This window comes from Lepidochelys olivacea (genome assembly GCF_965140295.1).
Source record: "Lepidochelys olivacea isolate rLepOli2 genome assembly, chromosome: 7".
NCBI lineage: Eukaryota > Metazoa > Chordata > Testudines > Cheloniidae > Lepidochelys > Lepidochelys olivacea.
The window spans coordinates 114,774,245-114,788,875 of NC_140417.1; the positions used below are offsets into that span (position 1 = coordinate 114,774,245).

Below are 14,631 nucleotides of genomic sequence, written 5' to 3' on the forward strand. Positions count from 1 at the left end.
TGTCTGTAGACAAATAAGCCGGGGCTTTTTGTAGTAGCAATCAGAAATGTTCTGCATGATCAGAATCCGTTCTGCGAAAGCAGGAGATAAAACATGGGCTCCTTACAAGAGGAATACAAAGGAGAACATTGCAGGCAAACCCTCCTAACTAATTCCTTTGATTCAGACATTCTGAGAGGCCGCTGGCAGATAAGGTAAGATGGGGAGTGAGACAATGAGATTTGCCACACTTAGAACTGGAATGGTGGGTTTTCCACCCCTGACACCTCCCAACATACTTTAAAAATGTTGCATTGCTAACACCTATTTTAATACCATTGTAGCCAAAGTATTCGTAGAACCAGTCGGGATATGTGAGGTATTCTTTGTCTGTGGCGGCGGTGTTCTCTTCTGGTGCAACATACTCATCGCTGTATTCATAGTAATCAGTCCTGTCTAAAGGAGCGTGGAAGGAAAGAGAGGAAAATAATATTAAAGGAAAGATAGTGTTGTAAAATATCCCTTCTCCAGGGTTGCCACTCTGCTGCACACTGGGGCCATTTGGGATGTCATGACAGCAGTTCGCATCACATATAGATCTTCGTGATCCTATAAAAGTACAAGTATTCTTTGTTAGCTTTGTAAGGCCTGTAACACATAAATGAGCTGGTCTGAGGCTATCCAATAGACGGAAGTGGTGCTCCTGCGTGCACGAGCGAGCGCACACATACAAACAGTAACATGTTCATCGCAACGTTCTGGCTACCTTTCCTTCACTGCTTCACTTGAGAGGGCTGGAGTGAATCAGAAATCTGGAGCAGGTAACAGTGCTCAGTCTTGCAGCTCCCCTAAGCGGCTAGAATTGGAAGCAGCTTCATGCCATGGTGCCCTTGAGGGGACTTTGTCCAGGATATTGTGAATCCATCCATTCACAGCATTGAAAATTTCCAGTGCCCCAATATAATTTGGATGATCCCACTGTTCTGTGGTTGTTTCGCATTTCATTGCACTATTTTATACCCTCAGGGTGGGATTCTTAGGTGCCCATCTCCCATTGAAGTCAATGGATTTAGATGTCTAAATATCTTTGTGAATCACACCTGCAGTGCCTGTAGACAGTCAGCATCTCAGGTCCTATTATTCATTTGCTTCCCCGCCCCCCTTGTGACATATGACAATATCCTGGACAAACCTCATTGAAATAAGTTTAATATCTTTGTGGCCCATTGTATTAAAAATGCAGTTATTTACGTGATATTATAAGATGGCTATGAGCTTATCAGAGCAGGGACTGTCTCTTACTATTTGTAGACAAAGCACCTATTACAATAGGGCCCTGATCCCAATTAGGGCTTTTAAACACTACTGGAAGACAAATAATAATTGTTCCAATCTTAGAGGGCAGTAAGAAAGAAGAACAACGAGGAGTCCTTGTGGCACCTTAGAGACTAACAAATTTATTTGGGCATAAGTTTTCGTGGGCTAGAACCCACTTCATCGGATGCATGAAGTGAAAATACAGGAGCAGGTATAAATACATGAACGAATGGGGGTTGCTTTACCAAGTGTGAGGTCAGTCTAACAAGATAAATCAATTAACATTAGGATACCAAGGGAGGAAAAATAACTTTTGAAGCAATAAGAGAGTGGCCCATTACAGACAGTTGACAAGAAGGTGTGAGTAATAGTAGGGAGAAATTAGTATTGGGGAAGTTAAGTTTAGGTTTTGTAATGACCCAACCACTCCCAGTCTCTATTCAGGCCTAATCTGATGGTATCCAGTTTGCAAATTAATTCCAGTTCTGCAGCTTCACGTTGGAGTCTGTTTTTGAAGTTTTTTTGCTGAAGAATTGCCACTTTTAGGTCTGTTATTGAGTGACCAGAGAGACTGAAGTGTTCTCCCACTGGTTTTTGAATGTTATAATTCCTGATGTCAGATTTGTGTCCATTTATTCTTTTGCATAGAGACTGTCCGGTTTGGCCAATGTACATGGCAGAGGCGCATTGCTGGCATATGATGGCATATATCACATTGGTAGATGTGCAAGTGAACGAGCCCTTGATGTTGTGGCTGATGTGGTTAAGTCTTATGATGATGTCCCTTGAATAGATATGTGAACAGAGTTGGCCCTGAGGTTTTTAGCAGGGTTTGGTTCCTGGGTTGGTGTTTTTGTTGTGTGGTGTGTAGTTGCTGGTGAGTATTTGCTTCGGGTTGGGGGGCTGTCTATAAGCGAGGACTGGCCTGTCTCCTAAGGTCTGACACATTACGCAGGTAGCAGCCTGGAGTGCACCCAAACACTGCCGGAACCAGCAGCGCTTCCAGCTTATGTTTTGCAGATGGAGAACCGATCAGCTTGGGCCATCCCATCTCTCCAGCAGGTGTCACTGCAGCCAGTTGGAGCCACTCTGATGAGTTTCAAAGGCAAAGTATGCTAATGAGCAGACTAAAATGCATATAGGGAAACTTTAAAAAAGCTCTCCCCTAGGGCTGGGCCGATGACCCTGCAGATCATGCTGTACCTTGAACTGATTATCGACTGCATTATCTTAGTTTCTTCTCCTCATTCATTTGCTTGTAGCCTTTACCTTTACTCCTTCTTTGCTTCCGAAAAAATCCACTTTTGTACAATGGGTGTTTTATATTTCATATTAAAATAGAAACATCTCCCCCCCCTTTCTTTTTCTATGCACCAATCTTGGTTTCTTGGGGGGTGGGAGGTGGGGGGGAAGATTCACCTCATTTATCATTATGTCAAATCCAGACTCCTTTTTCCTGGCTCATTATTTCTCAGGAGCTGAGTCTCCATGTTATGAAAGTGCTGAAGGAGAGCACACCTGGTTGAGGAACATAAGGATCTGGCTGGAAGCTAAAGCCATTGCCTTCAGCAAGCAAATAAAGTTTAAAGTGATGAAGTTAAAAAAGGAAAACAAAAAGAACGTCTGCCCAGAGTTCAGCCTTCAAGCTGACATTGTGCAGGAGGGAAGATATTGCAGGAGTTAGATTCTTCCCTGCCCTTACCCCCAGCCTCCGTCCCCCTTTTATTATTAAATATCTTTTGGGAAAGGTGACTTTGCTTCAATAGGCATCTTTAAGTAATTGCTGCAAAGGTCTGAGTAGCCAGATCCTAGCACATACTTTATATAAAAGAAATGTATAAAAGGTCTACGCAGGGTTAATAAATGCATAATAGATGCAATGTCCTTCTGTCATCTCTTGTCTTATACATCTTGGACTGCAACAAACTGGGTCTGGGACCATCTTTTTGTTCTGTGTTTATACAGCACCAAGCACAATAGAGGCCTGTGACATACCCAGGATATAATCCACACTGATGAGTAGCTGAGTCACCCCTGCCCGTAACCTTGAGCGCCTTACAATGCCTTGGCACAAGACGTTCCCACTTAGGCTGCTTACAAGTAGCCTTCCAGGATGCAAGCCACAGCCTGAGTGCCTGCGTGCAACTGTAGCCTGCCAGCCACACTTGAGTTACACTCTAGCTCTCACCAGCCTGGGCTATATTGCAGGGTGACCACAACACACTCCCAATCCTGTATTTCCCCCCACAAATATATGGCCTATACTGCCCTCTACTGGACAATACAAACGTATATAAAATCTGTCATTTTATTAATAGAACTCCCACACGCGCATCTTGTTACCCCAAATGGAGTTTCCCAAATTCTTCAATTCAAACACTGAATTAGACAAAACAATAAAACACGTGTATTAACTACAAGGAGATTAATTTTAAGTGAATACACATAATGAGGCATAAAAGTCAGAAACGGTTACAAGAAAAATAAAGACAAAACAAAACTAGTGCCTAACTTAACAAACTATGTTAAATTCAAAGCGAAGTTTTTCTCACCACATGCTCTCAACAGTCTTGTTGGCCAAATTTGTTAGCTCAGGACCCCTTTGTTTGTTTAATGGCTGCTTCCTTTGTTCTTTCTCATGCAGTGAATCAATGGACAGAAAGAGAGGGAGGCAAAGGGGTGTCTGCCCCTTCTTTTGATAGTCACCCTTTTGAGAAGCATTTCCAATGGGGAAACAAGGTGACAAGCACTGGGTGTGGAAGGGAACTCCATGCCGTTTCTTTGCTAAAATTTCTTTTTGCCCCATCCCCTTTCCTGCCAAAGAATGGCCATTTAGCAAGTAATGGCCTGACAGCAGTGTTTACATCTGGTCAGATGTCAGCTTGCCCTTTGTCTCCAAAGAACTAGACACCCTGGACTTCTCTGGAAAACATACTTTTAGTCGTGATCTCAGCTTATGTTTACCGTAGACAATAAAGAGGAAGAGATGCAGATCAGAATAAGTAAAGAACAAGTTAGATCTTCTGACCCAAGGGTTCTCAACTTTTTTTTTCTGAGGCCCTCCTAACATGTTATAAAAACTCCACGGCCCACCTGTGTCACAATTGTTTTTCTGCATATAAAAGCCAGGGTCAGCATTAGCAGGGCACTTGGCCAGGGCCCCCCACCACAGGGAGCCCCACAAAGCTAAATTACTCAGGCTTCGGCTTCAGTCCCAGGTGGCGGGGCTTTAGCTTTCTGCTCTGGCCCCCAGTGAGTCTAATATCAGCCTTGCTTAGTGGACCCAGGGGGCTTCAGACACCTAACTAAGACTTGTTGTTTGAATGAATTGAAATCAGCAGGGCCTGATGCTATTCACCCAAGATGCTGGAGGAATTAGCTGAAGAAATTGCAGAGCCACTGGCAATAATATTTGCAAACTCATGGATAACAGGAGAAGTCCCAGAAGACCGAAGAAAGTTTAACATAGTGCCCATCCTTAAAAAGGTCGGGGGGGGGGGAGCAGCAGGGAACTATAGACCAGTCAGCCTTGTTATATTTATAAGAAGCACACAGGATCTTTACAGGGAAGAAGGCAGCACCCCGCATTTATTGAGAATACAACAGTTAGCATATGCTTTTCAATCTCTCTCGCTCTCTCACACACACACACCCACCACGCACACAGTCCTGCTAGTTGATGTTTATAGTTACCAGTCCAGAGTCTGGATCAATCTAGTGGCCAGCCAGATTGATCACAGAGGGGAGCAGGGCTTTGTCGGTTGCGATCCATGCTCCTGGAGTGTGGCAAGATGAACCCAAAGTCCCATGGCAAAGCACCCTGTTCTTATAGTCCTTTTTCTCTATTAAAGTCTATAGATTTTGCTGTGTCAGTTTCTGACTGGTTACTTCTTGATTGGTGTTAACATTCCAAAACACCTCTGAGAGGGTTATCCTATCCTGGTTTTGAGTTAATCAATTGTCTTTAGGGATGCCAGCCTTCACCTCAGGGTTGTCAATTTGCCCTTTCTCAATCATGGATACGCATTGATGGTTCTTTGGCATCAACAAATCCTGATAAGTGTCTTCGCTCCTCCTTTCTTGACCATCTGGTTAACAATAGACTTCACACCTTATTTTTTCCTGATGCATGCATTCCTCATTCACACAAGCAGTCTTTTACAGAGACCAAACAATCTTTTACAAGACTTTGAGAATACAAACAGTAGTATTTTATATCGAGGAAAAAGGCATTGCAAATTAAACTTTGCTAAGTTTTACAACCAATAACCAAGACAATTTACATTGAGACCCAGGCCTTCAATGTTCCTCTAATCTACTTAACATATACACAATACAGAATCCTGTCTCTTACTAACTAAACTGTCATAAATATAAAGGGAAGGGTAAACCCCTTTGAAATCCCTCCTGGCCAGGGGAAAGCTCCTCTCACCTGTAAAGGGTTAAGAAGCTAAAGGTAACCTCGCTGGCACCTGACCAAAATGACCAATGAGGAGACAAGATACTTTCAAAAGCTGGGAGGAGGGAGAGAAACAAAGGGTCTGGGTCTGTCTGTATGCTGCGCTTGCCAGGGACAGAACAGGAATGGAGTCTTAGAACTTTTAGTAAGTAATCTAGCTAGGTATGTGTTAGATTATGATTTCTTTAAATGGCTGAGAAAAGAATTGTGCTGAATAGAATAACTATTTCTGTCTGTGTATCTTTTTTGTAACTTAAGGTTTTGCCTAGAGGGGTTCTCTATGTTTTTGAATCTAATTACCCTGTAAGATATATACCATCCTGATTTTACAGGGGGGATTTCTTTATTTCTATTTACTTCTATTTTTTATTAAAAGTCTTCTTGTAAAACACTGAATGCTTTTTCATTGTTCTCAGATCCAAGGGTTTGGGTTTGTGGTCACCTATGCAAATTGGTGAGGCTTTTTATCCAACATTTCCCAGGAAAGGGGGGGTGCAAGTGTTGGGAGGATTGTTCATTGTTCTTAAGATCCAAGGGTCTGGGTCTGTAGTCACCTAGGCAAATTGGTGAGGCTTTTTACCAAACCTTGTCCAGGAAGTGGGGTGCAAGGTTTTGGAAAGTATTTTGGGGGGAAGGACGCGTCCAAACAGCTCTTCCCCAGTAACCAGTATTAGTTTGGTGGTGGTAGCGGCCATTCCAAGGATAACGGGGGTAATATTTTGTACCTTGGGGAAGTTTTGACCTAAGCTGGTAAAGATAAGCTTAGGAGGTTTTTCATGCAGGTCCCCACATCTGTACCCTAGAGTTCAGAGTGGGGGAGGAACCTTGACATGGTGGCACAGTGGTGGGATTAACCTGAAATCATTTTGAGATCCAGTTGAGATTTTTTGAACTAGAAATACAGATTTTAAAAAGGAATTTTTAGGAAGTCCAGAAAGCAGCTTTGAAACTGAAAGCAGCTTGGTTTCTCTCTGCTTTGTGGCCAAGCAGAGACAAAAGGGGATTATCTTGTGAATTGCAGGTTTTCTTTGCCTAGAGGCAGGGTACTTAACTCCTGCAGGGAAATTCACAGTCTTCCAACCCAGAGGTTTTTTTTTTTTTCTTTTCTTCCTAAAAGTAAATAGGGGGTGTGTGCTCTACCCATTTGCCTGGAGACAAAAGTGGCAGGGTTTTTTTTAGGATTTTGATTTTTTTTTTGTTTTACAAGGAGCACAGGTTTGAAAAGAAATTTTTTTTCTTCTTTGGGCTGGGTAAGCAGGTTTCCAAGTAGTTGGAGGTTTTTTGCTTTAATTTGGGCCCAGAGCAGAGACAAGGGAATTGTCTTTTTCTGTAGGCTGACAATCATTATCAGAGAATAGGTATTCTATTCCAGCACAGCAAAATTTTACAGCCAAGTTTTGTTTGTTTATTTCTAAACCTCGGGTGTAAAGTTAGTTAAAAACAGAGAGGTTAGAATGGCCAAATCCTCAGCTCGACTACAGCTGGAATTAGCCAAATTTCAGGCTGAGGAAAAACAAAGGGAACATGAAAGACAGATAGAACTCATGCGGCTGAAGGAGGAGGAGAAGGAAAAAGAGAGGAAGCATGTGGAGGAGATGGAGAGGATAAAGGCCCAGCAGAATATACCAACAAACCCTAGCAATCCTTCTCCAGGTACCACTTCCCATCCCAGAAAGTTCCCCACCTACAAGGCAGGTGATGATACTGAGGCCTTCTTAGAAAACTTCGAAAGGGCCTGCCTTGGGTACAACATCTCTACTGACCAATACATGGTAGAGCTGAGGCCGCAGCTCAGTGGACCCTTAGCTGAGGTGGCAGCTGAAATGCCTAAAGAACACATGAACAAGTATGAACTGTTTAAATCCAAGGCGAGAGTCAGAATGGGGATAACACCCGAGCAGTCTCGTCGGAGGTTCAGAGCCCTAAGGTGGAAACCAGACATGTCATTTACCCGACATGCCTACCACATTGTGAAACATTGGGATGCCTGGATATCAGGAGCAAGTGTTGAATCTCCAGTAAATTTGCCCTTCCTAATGCAAATGGAACAATTCTTAGAGGGTGTTCCTGAGGAAATAGAAAGATACATCCTAGATGGGAAACCCAAAACTGTAATTGAGGCAGGAGAGATTGGAGCCAGATGGGTGGAGGTGGCAGAGAAGAAGAAAACTGGTCGCAGTTGGAGCGGAGACCAGAAGGGACCACCCCAGACCACACCCTATTACCGGGGGCCGCCCAAAGCCCCACCTACCTCCCAAAGAACCCTCCAGACCCCTTATCGTCCCACCACCCCGTTCTCCAGCAACCCTCCTCGCCCCAGTGACCCGTCAGCTGGACGATGTTTTAAGTGTAACGAGCTGGGGCATGTAAAGGCCAACTGCCCCAAGAACCCCAACAGATTACAGTTCATTGCACCGGAATCACACCAGAGGTCCACAGGCCCAGATACCTCCCAGATACCCTTGGAGCGGAGGGAAACTGTGAGCGTGGGTGGGAAGAAGGTCACCGCGTGGAGGGACACCGGAGCACAAGTGTCAGCTATCCATGCTTCCTTAGTGGACCCCAATTTAATCAACCCAGAGATCCAAGTGACGATTCAACCCTTCAAGTCCAACTCTTTCAATTTGCCTACAGCCAAGTTGCCTGTCCAGTACAAGGGCTGGTCAGGAATGTGGACTTTTGCAGTCTATGATGATTATCGCATCCCCATGCTGTTGGGGGAAGACTTGGCCAATCATGTGAAGCAGGCCAAGAGGGTGGGAATGGTCACCCGCAACCAGGCTAAACAAGCCGTGAGGCCTAGCTCTGTTCCGGAAACTTCTATCAGGACCCAGTCAGAGGTGATGGACCTGGACCCCAGGCCAATGTCTGCAACAGCAGTAGTGGGTCCAGTCCCAGAGACCCAGACGGAACCAGTCCCAGAACCGGAACCAGCCGAACAACCAACACCAGACCCCGTGTCAGCACTGAATCCAGTACTTGCAACCTCAACACCAGAGGGCCCCACCGAACCTGAACTGGCAGCAGCCGATAACCCTACACAAGAGGCTCAGCCGGAGCCTGAATCCCAACATAGTACACCAGCGGAGAGCGGTTCACAGTCAACAGAAACAGCTCCACCCCCTATATCGCTTCCAGAGGGACCAAGCCTAGGTCCACAATCCCATGAGGAACTGATGTCTCCAGCATCAAGGGAACAGTTCCAGACCGAACAGGAAGCAGATGACAGCCTCCAGAGAGCTTGGACGGCGGCACGGAGCAACCCACCGCCTCTCAGCTCTTCTAATCGATCCAGGTTTGTTGTAGAAAGAGGACTTTTATACAAGGAAACTCTTTCTGGGGGACACCAGGAAGACTGGCATCCTCAGAGACAGTTGGTAGTTCCAACTAAATACCGGGCCAAGCTCTTGAGCTTAGCCCATGATCACCCTAGTGGCCATGCTGGGGTGAACAGGACCAAAGACCGTTTGGGGGGGTCATTCCACTGGGAGGGAATGGGCAAGGATGTTTCTACCTATGTCCAGTCTTGTGAGGTGTGCCAAAGAGTGGGAAAACCCCAAGACCAGGTCAAAGCTCCTCTCCAGCCACTCCCCATCATTGAAGTTCCATTTCAGCGAGTAGCTGTGGATATTCTGGGTCCTTTTCCGAAAAAGACACCCAGAGGAAAGCAGTACATACTGACTTTCATGGATTTTGCCACCCGATGGCCGGAAGCAGTAGCTCTAAGCAACACCAGGGCTAAAAGTGTGTGCCAGGCACTAGCAGACATTTTTGCCAGGGTAGGTTGGCCCTCCGACATCCTCACAGATGCAGGGACTAATTTCCTGGCAGGAACTATGAAAAACCTTTGGGAAGCTCATGGGGTAAATCACTTGGTTGCCACTCCTTACCATCATCAAACAAATGGCATGGTGGAGAAGTTTAATGGAACTTTGGGGGCCATGATACGTAAATTCGTAAATGAGCACTCCAATGATTGGGACCTAGTATTGCAGCAGTTGCTCTTTGCCTACAGAGCTGTACCACATCCCAGTTTAGGGTTTTCCCCATTTGAACTTGTATATGGCCGTGAGGTTAAGGGGCCATTGCAGTTGGTGAAACAGCAATGGGAGGGATTTACACCTTCTCCAGGAACTAACATTCTGGACTTTGTAACCAACCTACAAAACACCCTCCGAACCTCTTTAGCCCTTGCTAGAGAAAACTTACAGGATGCTCAAAAAGAGCAAAAAGCCTGGTATGATAAACATGCCAGAGAGCGTTCCTTCAAAGTAGGAGACCAGGTCATGGTCTTAAAGGCGCTCCAGGCCCATAAAATGGAAGCATCGTGGGAAGGGCCATTCGTGGTCCAGGAGCGCCTGGGAGCTGTTAATTATCTCATAGCATTCCCCACCTCCAACCGAAAGCCTAAGGTGTATCATATTAATTCTCTAAAGCCCTTTTATTCCAGAGAATTAAAGGTTTGTCAGTTTACAGCCCAGGGAGGAGACGACGCTGAGTGGCCTGAAGGTGTCTACTATGAAGGGAAATGTGCTGGTGGTGTGGAAGAGGTGAACCTCTCCATGACCCTTGGGCGTATGCAGCGACAGCAGATCCAGGAGCTGTGCACTAGCTACGCGCCAACGTTCTCAGCCACCCCAGGACTGACTGAACGGGCATACCACTCCATTGACACAGGTAATGCTCACCCAATTAGGGTCCAACCTTACCGGGTGTCTCCTCAAGCTAAAACTGCTATAGAACGGGAGATCCAGGATATGTTACAGATGGGTGTAATCCGCCCCTCTGAAAGTGCATGGGCATCTCCAGTGGTTCTAGTTCCCAAACCAGATGGGGAAATACGTTTTTGCGTGGACTACCGTAAGCTAAATGCTGTAACTCGCCCAGACAACTATCCCATGCCACGCACAGATGAACTATTAGAGAAACTGGGAAGGGCCCAGTTCATCTCTACCTTGGACTTAACCAAGGGGTACTGGCAGGTACCGCTAGATGAATCTGCCAAGGAAAGGTCAGCCTTCATCACACATCTCGGGCTGTATGAATTTAATGTACTCCCTTTCGGGCTGCGAAATGCACCTGCCACTTTCCAAAGACTTGTAGATGGTCTCCTAGCGGGATTAGGAGAATATGCAGTCGCCTACCTTGACGATGTGGCCATATTTTCGGATTCCTGGGCAGACCACCTGGAACATCTACAAAAAGTCCTTGAGCGCATAAGGGAGGCAGGACTAACTGTTAAGGCTAAGAAGTGTCAAATAGGCCTAAACAGAGTGACTTACCTTGGACACCAGGTGGGTCAAGGAACTATCAGCCCCCTACAGGCCAAAGTGGATGCTATCCAAAAGTGGCCTGTCCCAAAGTCAAAGAAACAGGTTCAATCCTTCTTAGGCTTGGCCGGTTATTACAGACTATTTGTACCGCACTACAGCCAAATCGCTGCCCCACTGACAGACCTAACCAAAAAGAAACAGCCAAATGCTGTTCAGTGGACCGGAAAGTGTCAGAAGGCCTTTAACAAGCTTAAAGCGACACTCATGTCTGACCCTGTACTAAGGGCCCCAGACTTTGACAAACCGTTCCTAGTAACCACAGATGCATCCGAGCGTGGTGTGGGAGCAGTTTTAATGCAGAAAGGACCTGATCAAGAATTCCACCCTGTAGTGTTTCTCAGCAAAAAACTGTCTGAGAGGGAAAGCAACTGGTCAGTCACTGAAAAAGAATGTTATGCCATTGTCTACGCTCTGGAAAAGCTACGCCCATATGTTTGGGGACGGCGTTTCCACCTGCAAACCGACCATGCTGCACTAAAGTGGCTTCACACCGTCAAAGAAACTAACAAAAAACTTCTTCGGTGGAGTTTAGCTCTCCAAGATTTTGATTTCGACATCCAACACATCTCAGGAGCTTCTAACAAAGTGGCTGATGCACTCTCCCGTGAAAGTTTCCCAGAATCAACTGGTTAAAATCGTCCTTGAGATGTGGAAAATATTGTTAGTCTTTATGTACTTGGTAGTATATTTAGAGATGCATGTGTCTTATTAACTCTGTTTTCCTAGAGCTCCAGGAAGAAATCCCAGCCAGTGTTTCACCCTAGCTGAGATTTGGGGGGCGTGTCATAAATATAAAGGGAAGGGTAAACCCCTTTGAAATCCCTCCTGGCCAGGGGAAAGCTCCTCTCACCTGTAAAGGGTTAAGAAGCTAAAGGTAACCTCGCTGGCACCTGACCAAAATGACCAATGAGGAGACAAGATACTTTCAAAAGCTGGGAGGAGGGAGAGAAACAAAGGGTCTGGGTCTGTCTGTATGCTGCGCTTGCCAGGGACAGAACAGGAATGGAGTCTTAGAACTTTTAGTAAGTAATCTAGCTAGGTATGTGTTAGATTATGATTTCTTTAAATGGCTGAGAAAAGAATTGTGCTGAATAGAATAACTATTTCTGTCTGTGTATCTTTTTTGTAACTTAAGGTTTTGCCTAGAGGGGTTCTCTATGTTTTTGAATCTAATTACCCTGTAAGATATATACCATCCTGATTTTACAGGGGGGATTTCTTTATTTCTATTTACTTCTATTTTTTATTAAAAGTCTTCTTGTAAAACACTGAATGCTTTTTCATTGTTCTCAGATCCAAGGGTTTGGGTTTGTGGTCACCTATGCAAATTGGTGAGGCTTTTTATCCAACATTTCCCAGGAAAGGGGGGGTGCAAGTGTTGGGAGGATTGTTCATTGTTCTTAAGATCCAAGGGTCTGGGTCTGTAGTCACCTAGGCAAATTGGTGAGGCTTTTTACCAAACCTTGTCCAGGAAGTGGGGTGCAAGGTTTTGGAAAGTATTTTGGGGGGAAGGACGCGTCCAAACAGCTCTTCCCCAGTAACCAGTATTAGTTTGGTGGTGGTAGCGGCCATTCCAAGGATAACGGGGGTAATATTTTGTACCTTGGGGAAGTTTTGACCTAAGCTGGTAAAGATAAGCTTAGGAGGTTTTTCATGCAGGTCCCCACATCTGTACCCTAGAGTTCAGAGTGGGGGAGGAACCTTGACATAAACCTTAAAACAAAGAACTTAAAGAGGTCCCAATTTGTAATGCATATGGGAAAACAGAATCTCATAGTCCCAGAGGGTCATTCCTTTCTGCTATTCAAATAGGGTGGCTAGCAGGATGAAATCAAATTATACATTAATTCTTCTAATGCAATTCTGAAATCCTGCCCCTACAGCCTGACTTCAATAATTACAGCCGGGAAGCTATTAGAGCAATGTATAAAACATTCAATCTGCGAATACATGGAGGATGAAGGGGTGATCACTAGCAGCCAGCATGGATTTCCCAAGAGCAAATCATGCCAAGCCAGCTTAATTTCCTTCTTTGACAGGGTAACTGGTTTGGTGGATAGGGGAAATGTGGTGGGCATAATATACCTTGATTTCAGCAAGGCTTTTGACACAGTCCCCCCTGACATTATGATAAGTAAACTGGAGAAATGCGGGCTTAGCGGAACTACCATTAGGTGGATACATAAGGGGTTAAACTACCACAAACAAAGAGTAACTATGTAAGGTGTTACACTTAGGGAAGAAAAACCAAATTCATAAATACAGAATGGGGGATAACTGGCTTGGCAGCAGCGTGCTGAGAAGGATCTGGGAGTTGTGGTGGATCACAGCCTCAACATGAGTCAGCAATGTGATACAGTTGCAAAAAAAGAAAATGCAATTTTAGGTTGCATTAACACAGGCGTAGCATGCAAGTCACGGGAGGTGATAGTGCTGCTCTACTTGGCATTGGTTAGGCCTCAGCTGGAGTAATGTCTCCAATTTTGATCAACAATGTATAGAAAGGCGACTGACAAAGATGGTCAAAAGGATGGAATGCAAGCCATATGAGCAAAGGCTGAAGGAACTGGGTATGTTTAGTTTGGAAAAGAGGAGATTAAGTGGGGACATGATAGCGGTCTTCAGATACTTGAAAGATTGTCACAAAAAGATGGAGAAAAGTTGTCTCTTGCCACAGAAGGCAGGACAAGAGGCAATGGGTTCAAAATACAGCATAGCAGATTTAGATTCAATCTCAGGAAAAACTTCCTAACTGTAAGAACAGTAGGACAATGGAACAGACTGCCTAGGAAGGTTGTGGAAGCTCCTTCACTGGACATTTTCAAAAGGAGGCTGGCAAGCCATCTGTCTTGGATGGTTTAGACACAACAAATCCTGAATCTTGGCAGAGGGGGGTAGACTAGATAACCCTTGCAGTCCCTTCTAACCCTATGATTCTACAGTTTCACATATAATGCTGCTTCTTGCATTTTGCCGTGATATTACTGATCACCAAATTGTGAGTTTTTAAATGATATCTCACAAAACATACTCTATACAATGATTGTTACAATAGTGTGTAGGGTGTGGACACAGGGATACATTCTGTCACAGAGCCTGGTCCATGACAAGGGCTCCTAGGCACTATCATGATAAAAACAACATTACAAATAATAATGTATAACATTGTGATAGAGAGGGTTAGAAGCACCTATTGACCTGTTCCACAGTACACATCAATAACCTGAATGCGGAATGTCATCTATTAAGCTTTTTAAAAGGACCTTAACAGGTGGCAATATCATCGTCTCCTACGTTATTTAACCCTTTATAAACATTATGGCCACTCATTAACAACTGACTAACCATTTACTAATCACGTATTGACCCTTTATAAACTATTTATAGATGTGCCCTGAATATGAAGCATGGTCCCTATATTCAGCCATGCCAGGGGACAGAGGGTTTAACAGGGGACCTTTGGTGTTGGCCAGTACACAGGGTCTGGGCACCTCCCAGATGTTACAGAAGGAATCCTCCCAACACCCCTGTGAGATAGGGCAG

At 44.8% G+C, this 14,631-nt stretch overlaps 1 protein-coding gene across 1 annotated transcript in view; it reads right to left on the reverse strand.

Annotated features, from left to right (window-relative positions):
* The window catches only part of HABP2 (hyaluronan binding protein 2), a 50,873-nt gene that overhangs the window by 15,021 nt on the left and 21,221 nt on the right, over nt 1-14,631 (reverse strand). Inside the window, exon 3 of the mRNA XM_084633137.1 lies at nt 316-435. The gene's annotated coding sequence lies outside the window, so the exon portion shown is untranslated. The remainder of the gene's footprint in view (nt 1-315; nt 436-14,631) is intronic.